The following is a 9,395-nucleotide window of genomic DNA, read 5'->3' on the forward strand; positions in this document are numbered from 1 at the left end:
TGCTAGAGGAATAGAGCATTCCCTTATTGCCCGGAGGTGAGTATTTTTATCACCTGCTTTTTCCAAGCAGGAAGGCAGAGGCTCAACGAAATCAAGGCGTTTATTAGCCGAAGGTCCTGGGAAAAGTCAAGTACAAGGTGGAATTCAAGGCAAAGCCTCGAGCTCCCTGAACTTCACCACAGGCGGCTGGGGCTTGGTGCTCCCCGGAAGAGGGACAGAGGAAGGAAAGGCAGGATGTGGCTGAGTTATCACAGTAGGCTTCCGGAGCACATAGTGGCCTAGATGGGCCTTGAATCTTGAGAAGGATTTTAACAGGCTGGGGGTGGAGGTTGGGTGTCCCTACCTAAGAAGGACAAAACAAAGAGGCATGGAAGGACTCTACTCATAGAAAGAGGTAAGTGAAAGCTAATCAGGCCAAAAAGTTAATATGTATGCTGCCTCTCCCAGGAAACGTTTGCATTTTAATAAAAATCCACAATGCTTCAGTCATGAGGAGTGACAAATCATGGACAGTATGGGCACTGGGGCTTAAGATTTGCTTTTTAGTCAGCGGTTTCACAGGACCAACTGTTGCCCTAGGGGAGCACTAGCCTTGGCTTCCATTTTCAGGGAACCTGATTAAGACCCTGAAAAGGGTTATTTCCAACCCCAGAACCAGGAATAGACCCTGAAGTCTTGCAGGCCATCTCGGACTCCTACTGTCTAAATTCTGTTCTAGTTTGAATGTCTTTTTTAGAGCGCTGGAGTGGGGGGTGGTGACACTCACTGAGAAACTCTTGTGAGCCTAGCACTATGCTAGCCTTTTACAAACATGATCTCATATAATCTTCATAACAATCCTATAAGATTGGGATGATTTGTCCCTGTCTTATAAGTGAGGAAACAGAGGCTCTGAAAGGTTAACTCAGTTGTTTAAGTCTACAAAGCCATCAAGAGGCAGAACAGGAATCTTTGCTCATTTGTGTGAGCTTCAAATTATATGCTCCATCCAGGAAGCAAGATTACATAATTACCATCCCGCCATTCTAGAAACACATGCAGTACCTACCATTTATTCCCTTTTTAAAAGGCATTTTATAATGGCTAGAGCACTGGCATCAAGAGACCTGGATTCTAATCATGGTTCTACCATTGCATACCTGGGTGATCCTAAGAAAGTTGTTTACCCTTTCTGAGGTTCAGTTTCTTTATCTGCAAGATGGAGTTAATACCCACTTCACAGTTATTAAATAGCATACTGAGAAGTATAGGCTTTATTTTGGAAATACAAGAGAGCCACTGAATATTTTCGAGTAGCTAACTAATATCAGATCTGCACTTTAGAAAAAAAAAAAAAAACTGTGGCGACAGTATACTGTGGCTTGGAAAGATAAGAGGTAAAGAAACCAAACAATGAACCGGGTAAAAAAAAATTTCATGATCTGGAATAGGGCACTGACTGGGGATGAAGAAAAAGGGTCAGCTCTATGAACCATTGTTATGGTAGAGCTGACAGAACAGATCTGGGTAGTGAGAGAAAAAGAAGAAGCAAAGATGATGCTGACATCTCTTGCTCAAGTGAAGGAAAGGATGGTCGTAGTGTTAGTGAGGATCGGGAATTAGGAGCCAAATCAGGTCTGAAGGTGCCGGTGGCTTTCTGTCTCTTCTCCTTCCAAACAATCCTGTCAATTACAACTTTTTTTTTCTGGTATGCGGGCCTCTCACTGCTGTGGCCTCTCCCGTTGTGGAGCACAGGCTCCGGACGTGCAGGCTCAGCGGCCATGGCTCACGGGCCATCCGCTCCGTGGCATGTGGGATCTTCCTGGACTGGGGCACGAACCCGTGTCCCCTGCATCAGCAGGTGGACTCTCAACCACTGCGCCACCAGGGAAGCCCATTACAACTTTAAAATACAGTTTTAATCATGACACTTCTCTGCTTTAAAAACTTTCAGTGATTCTCCATTTGACTGTTAGGTTTAAATTCCACAACCAGGCATAAAAGGTCCTTTATGGTTTGGGACCAGCCTCATTTACTACGAACCTTTATGTGCCAGACTCTGTACTAAATACCAAGGACACAAAAAGACCTGGTACCTGTCTCTGAGGCACTCATATTCAACCTGTCTAGCTCCACTCTTTGACATTTTCTCCTTTCCCCTTTCTCCCATTCATGCCAGGCTCCAAACATACTGGATTATCCACCATTCCATGACGTAAGGACACCTGCTGTTCTCTCATCCCTCACCACCCATTTTCCTCACTGTCTTCCAGTTGAGATTCTAATGTGTTTCCTGAATCTCCAGAGTGGGTTCAACAAAGCATATAGGAGGGTTAGTCTTGAACTGGGGAGATATGCCTCTTGCCTTTGTCATACCATTCAGTCATTCATTTCACAAATAGTTATTGAGCAACTACTGTGTGCCAGTCACCATGTCAAGCGCTGGGAACATACAATGGTCCTTGTCCTCATGGAGTTTACATTCTAGTGGAAAATATTAATAATTATAACTACCATTTGTTGAGTTTGACTCCACTAGACTGGGTGAAGACATTTTGAGATTGAGGAAAAAGGAAGAGAAGGATGTAAAGGATGAAACAAGATTGAGAGTGAGGTGATAGAAGTAGGGCTAGGGTCTTGAGATGAATGAAGTTTTCTCTACAAATTTCTAAATCAGACTTAGTTGACAAACATCACAGTAGTAACAAATCATTAGAGAGCATCTAGTATGTGTAGACTCATTCAGTTTGGCTCATGCTCACAGCAAGTGAGTGATGTGTGGCCCCTGTAAACTCTTTAAATTATTTGACTTGTCTGACTGTGGATCTTAGAAAACCCCAGTGGAGGTCTCTGGTTTACACTGCAAGTGAAAGAATGTGCTTTATTTCTGTCCCAAACAGAATAAGCCCACAATGGAATCATTCTAATTGCTTATGTTCTTGATTAATCATACAAGTGGTGAAGCAGAGCAGTGGTTCCTTAACCTGGTTACACATTAGAATCACCTAGAGACTTTTGTACAAGTTCTGCCTCCTGGGTCCCACTCCACACTTGCTGAATCAAAATATCTGGGGGTGGGAGCCAGAAATACATAGTTTTAACAAGGCTCCCAGTAATATTGATGCACTGCCAGGTTCTGAAACCACCAGACCAAAATAATAATAACTGAAAATTTGGATCTCAAAGACTCATACAACTTCTCTAAAATTTCTCCCCAAACTTTGGGAACCAACATAAGGATGTCAACTTTTAATGTTGCCATATAAGGGCATGCATCATCACTATTATATCATTAATGAAATGATGTTTTAACACTGAAATATAGGAAATGTAGAAAGGACATAGTCTTTTACTGAGGAAAGTCTTTCTCAAGAAAGGTCAGTTGGCAACAATTTTTCTCAACATTTCTCTGATGAAAATGTCACAGACTGCCACGGGTCTGCAGGTTAGTGCTTGGGATTCACTGGTCCAGATGACCTCTGAAAGCCTTTTATCCCTGATGTTCTCTATTTAGGCCAAATGTACTTCCTTGCTTTGGGCCTCTCCTATTTTTCAATAGAAGTCTCAGGCTAGAGTGGAACTTAATAGGTCATTCTCATCATCCCCCTGTCCTGTGCCTAAATCATCCTAACTACTTGAGAATGGATGACATATTGAGAACTTTCTCAAGAAGGTGAGTACATAATCTTTCCCTCATTTGCTCACTTTTCTTTATTAATGTCTATGAGGGTAACTAAGGAGTTATGATGACACAGCAACACCTTAGATTGATTGTGAGAGCCAAGTGGGATTGATTGTGAAAAGGAGCCAGGATGCTTGTAGTGGCAAAAGAAATAGTGATGGCAAAAGAAGTCCAAAGGCAAAGAAGACTTAGGTTTTATTGTCCATAATCAGGAAAGAGTACTGATTTGGGGAAAGGAATTTGAATGTTGACACCTCCAGGTAGCCAAAGTGGAGTCATAGAAGGGAAAAGATATTGGATGTAACCTGATTTCAGTTTGAACCAGGTGCATTAAAAACAAATCAATTGGCCATATGCATGGAGCCTGCTTCCTGAATGCCAAAGAAGCAATTCTGCTCAATCATTGGTCTATTATTAGAGCAGGCATAGAGGAGAAAATATGACAGAAGCAACAGGAGCTTTATAGAAAAAATGAGATAGGACTTAACCCTCTGAGGGCTAGTACAGAACAGCAAAGCTTGAAGTGAGAGAAAGGGTGAAATGGATTGGTTTCCTGATCATATCCAATGGAGAAATAGAATGGATTTTTTAAAGCCTTTTATTAATTAATTAATTTTTTAATTTATTCAAGAGATATTTATTGAGAGCCTACCATGTGCTAAACCTTGGCTAAAAGTTTCCTATCCCGGGGCTTCCCTGGTGGCGCAGTGGTTGAGAGTCTGCCTGCCGATGCAGGGGACGCGGGTTCGTGCCCCGGTCCAGGAGGATCCCGCATGCCACGGAGCGGCTGGGCCGGTGAGCCATGGCCGCTGAGCCTGCGCGTCCGGAGCCTGTGCTCCGCAGCGGGAGAGGCCACAGCAGTGAGAGGCCCGCATACCACACACACACAAAAAAAGTTTCCTGTCCTGAGAAGTGACACCCTTGTAGGACTGGAACAGAGGTGTCTCAGGTGTATGTTACAATGCAGTGTAAGGATGAGCTTTGCCCTTTATAGCTTGGTTTCTTCTCCTAGACTGTGACCTCCTTGAGCATAGGGTCAGCATTATTTATTTTTATATCCTTAGCATTTAACACAATGCCTGATACAACGAAGGTACTATAAATAAATAAATAAATTTAACCACTTAGTGCAACAAAGCCCATAAACAATAGAGAAAAGGCTCATCATTCAGATTTGTTGTGAGGATGGGAAACAAAATATGGAAAGCACCTGGCATAGCACCTGGCATGTAGTAGGTACTCAATAAATGTTAGCATGTAGTAAATTCTCAATAAATGTTAACAAGATGGTTTGCAGATTGCTTTCACTGGAAAAAGAAAACAACCTAGTATGTTCTTTGGCATTGGTTCAATTCCAAAATCTAGAGCATAGGTGGAAGGGACCTTCCACAAAATCCAATCTCATTAAACAGATGGGAACACTGAAGTCTAAAGAGGGAATAGGACTTACTTAAGGTGATATCTAAATTATCTAAGCTTTTCCTTCTAATTACCTCAAATACTTGTGAACAGCAATATGACATACATACATATAAGATAGGGGTATCATTTTACAATCAACACAGGGAAAGGATAAATCATTTACTCAAGGACCAATGATTCACACTGTGGCAGTCTGGCTCCAGGGTCTGTGATTTTTAACCACTAACACTTCTCTATCACAGCACTTATGAAATTATATTAAAATTACCCATTTAACATGTCTCCTCACTAGAAGCTAAGCTCCTTGGGGATAAGAACATTGTCTGACTTCCACTGTGGATAGGTATTCATTCACAAATATTTATTGAGCAACTATTATACAATAAGGAATTGCTAGCCTTAAGAGCAGGCCATATCTTTGAAACCAGATTATCTAGCTCTGTAGGGCTGTTGGTTTTTATTTCTTTCCTTTTCCTAGTGTCTTGTTGAACATTTCAGCTTAGTCTCATCTGTTCTGTGGGGCATAAAGTTCTGGGCCAGGCTTGGGTCAGACTGTTAAAGGAGAATAATCAGAGGCTTCTTTCATATGTTGATACATGCAGAAAGATAACTCCCCTAGCACCAGGTCAGTGGTAGAGACACTAACTGCTGAAGAGAGTATAGGTGAGCCAAGTGAGGGAGACCTGGGGGTGGGATGGGGTGCGGTTCAGGTTAGCAGTAGGAAGGCTGGGAGTAGACATAGTGTGTCTGCATCCTCAGACATTTCCTGGTCCACCTCTTTGATGTGACTTCTCAGACTCCAAGATAGCCACAGACCTAAGGCCTTTAGGAACCCCAAGTCCCTTACACAGGACATTTCTAGAGAGCAAGAGACAGAAGGATGAAACAGTGGTGAGTCTTAAGGCCAGAAACAGGTATCAGCAGCTGAGTTAGAGGAGAGTGACTGGTATGCTCTGGTCCAGGGGCCAAGTTTCAAGTCTAACTTGCTGACCCTGCAGATAAAGAAAGCCAGTTAAAGAGGAGGAAAAAAATCATTCAGATGGAGCAGGGGCAAGAGTGCAAGGGGCAGGGGCAAGGGAGTTGGCTGGAAGGGAAGGACAAAGAAGAAGCAGTTTATTTTTCTCCTTCAGTACATGTATACACAGTTTCTTCTGTGCCTGATTAAACTCAGTTTTCTGAGGGCCTCTTTTTGGGTGGAAGAGGGGTCAAAGAAGGAGGAGTATATTTTGTTGAAACTTTCTGAGACCTGGAGGTACTGATCCACTTGCCCAAGGTCATGCTGTAAGTGGGACCAGAACCCTTCTGTCTTAACTCCTAATCACAGAACATTTTTCCATGCCACACTACCTCTTATCATGTCATTCAACTCCTTAAAAATCTGAGATGATTCCTCACTGCCTAAAAGGTAAAGTCCAGACTCCTGAGCTGCCACATGGGGCCCCTTCTTATCTGGGCTCTGTTCAACTCTCTGATTGGTTCCTGGACCACTTCCCACAATGACATTTAAGTCCAAGCAGCACAGAGCTCTTTCCTTTCCCCCAAATGCCCTAGTTTCCTTTTTCTCAACTCACCCCCACCAAATTGGAAATAATTTTACCATGAACACCTGTATACTCACCACTGGATTCTACAATTAATAATTTACTATATTTGCTTTATCACATATCTGTCCATCTATTCAACTCTCTGTTGATCTATCAATCCATGTTATTTTTAATACATTTCAAAGTAAGTTGAAGTAAGTTGAAGACATTAGTATACATCTTTCCCTCAATATTTCTGCATGTATATTATTAATTAGAGTTCAATTTTCTTGCAGTTTTTTTCCTTTTGAGGTAAAACTTACATATAGTGAAATACATAAATTTTAAGGAAATATTTGCTGAGTTTTGACAAATGCTAACCCAAATCCCTATCAAAATATAGAACATTACCATCACCCCACAGATTTCCCTCATGCCCCTTCCCAGTCAAACCCATCCCTACCTCATCCTCAAGAGAACCACCATGGATTAGTTGTGTCTTTTCTAGAGATTCATATAAAAGGAATAATACAATTTGTAGCCTTTTGAGCATGGCATCTTTCGCAGCATAATGCTTTTGAGATTCAGCTGTGTTGTGCTGGGTAGTATTCCATGGTATTTGTATTGTATTTATATTGTATTCACCAGTTGATGGGCATCTGGGTTGTTTCTAGCTTGGGGCTGTTATGAATAAGGCTGCTATGAATATTTGTATACAAGTCTTTTCATGGACATATTTTAATTTCTTTTGGGTAGATACCTAGAAGTGGAAATGTCAGGTAATAGGGTAACGTGTATGTTCAACTATATAAGATACTGCCAGAACTGTGTCAGAATAAGTTGTTCCATTTTACACTGCTGCCAGCAGTATATAAGAGTTCCAGTTACTCCACATCCTCACCAATATTTGGTATTTTCATTTAAATTTTTTTACTTTAGTCATTCTAATGGATGTGTAGTGGTTTTAACTTGCAGTTCCCCGATGACTAATGACGTTGAGTATATATTTTTTCATGTTCTTATAGGCCTTATCTTCTTTTGTGAAGTGTCTTTCAAATATTTTGTGCATTTTTTAATGCCAAGTTTATTTATTTATTTATTATCATAATTATTTTTTTTATTGGCCGCACCGCGTGGCTTGCGGAATCTTAGTTCCCCGACCAGAGATTGAACCTGGGCCACTGCAGTGAAAGCGCCAAGTCCTAACCCCTGGACTGCCAGGGAATTCCCTGTGCATTTTTAAATTAGGTTGTTCGTTTTTTATTATTGAGTTGTAGGATCTCTTTACATATCCTGAATACCAGTCCTTTGTCAGATATACATTTTGCAAATTTTTAATTTGCAAAATTAATTAAAATTTTAATTTCAATAAAGTCTAATTTAGTCTCTTTTTTTCTTGTTTGGGTATTGCTTTCTGTGACTTAAGAAATCTGTGCCTACCCCCAAGTCATATTCTCCTATGTTTTCCTCTAAAAATTTTATGATTTCAGATATTACATTTAGACTTATAATCCATATCAAAGTAATTTTTGTGTGTGGTGTAAAGTAAGAGTTGAGGTTTGTACTTTTCATATGGATATACTATTATTCTTATGCCATTTGAAAAGACTTCCATTTCCTCCATTGGATAGCTTTGGTTTTTTTCTCTTTTTATTGTTAGCTCTTCTATCTAGAAAAGTGAATGTGTGCATATCATTGGATTTTCACAAATGGGACACTCCCATTAAACCAACCCCCATATCCCAGCAATCTTATCATTACCAGCATCCCAGATGCCCCCTTTGTGCCTACTTAGAGTTAAAACCTCTCCTTCTGCTGTGGTGGTAACCACTATCCTGATGTCTAATAGCATAGATTAATTTTGCCTATTTTTTATACTTTATATAAATGGAATTGTGTGCTCTTTTGTGTCTGGCTTCTTTCCCTTAACTTTATGCTTCTGAGAGTCATCCATTTTGTGTATAGCAATAGTTCATTCATTTTCATTGCTGCATATTATTTTATTGAATGAATATACTACATGGACATGGACAGGGACATTTGGGTTGTTTCCAGTGTTTGACTATAATGAATGGTGTTGCACATATGTATGAAATTCCATTAGATGTATACTTAGGAAGTGGAACTACTAGCTCATAAGGCATGCATATCTTTACATTTTAGTAGATGCTGCCAAACAGTTTCTGAAGTGATTATTTCTATATATATTCTCACTAGTAGTTGCTCCACATCCTTGACAACACTTGGTATTGTTAATCTTTTTCATTTTATTTATTCTGGTGTAAATGACATTGTGGTTTTTATTTTATTTCCCTGATTAAATGAGTACCTTTTAATACATGTATCAAACATTTATTTGTCCTCTTGGAATTGTCATCTTTTTACTTGTGACCATTCTGGTGGGTGATTTACTTCCCTTTATACTTACTAAGAATATATTCTACCTTTAAGATCCAGCTCAAATGTCACCTTTTTGATGAAGCTTTCCCCATATTATAGGCCTTATAAATGTTCCCTCAGAGTTCTCATAGCATTTTGCCCTCAATTATAATATTTCATGTTTATTGGGTGTCTATTTTCGCCCTTTACTAGGTTAAACTGGGGCAACTCCAGATTTGTATCATGGGCCTATCTTTTTGTAATTACCTCCTTTACTAGGCTAGGAGCTCTTCAAGGACAGAAACTCCACCTTGTTTAATTCTGTACACCCTCTTCCATTCACTGTCCCCACACTTACAGAGTGACAAGCACATAGTAGGTACTCAATAAACATTTGTTGAATTAAATGC

The sequence above is a fragment of the Mesoplodon bidens genome (assembly GCF_964165515.1).
Source record: "Mesoplodon bidens genome assembly, chromosome: X".
Classification (NCBI taxonomy): domain Eukaryota; kingdom Metazoa; phylum Chordata; class Mammalia; order Artiodactyla; family Ziphiidae; genus Mesoplodon; species Mesoplodon bidens.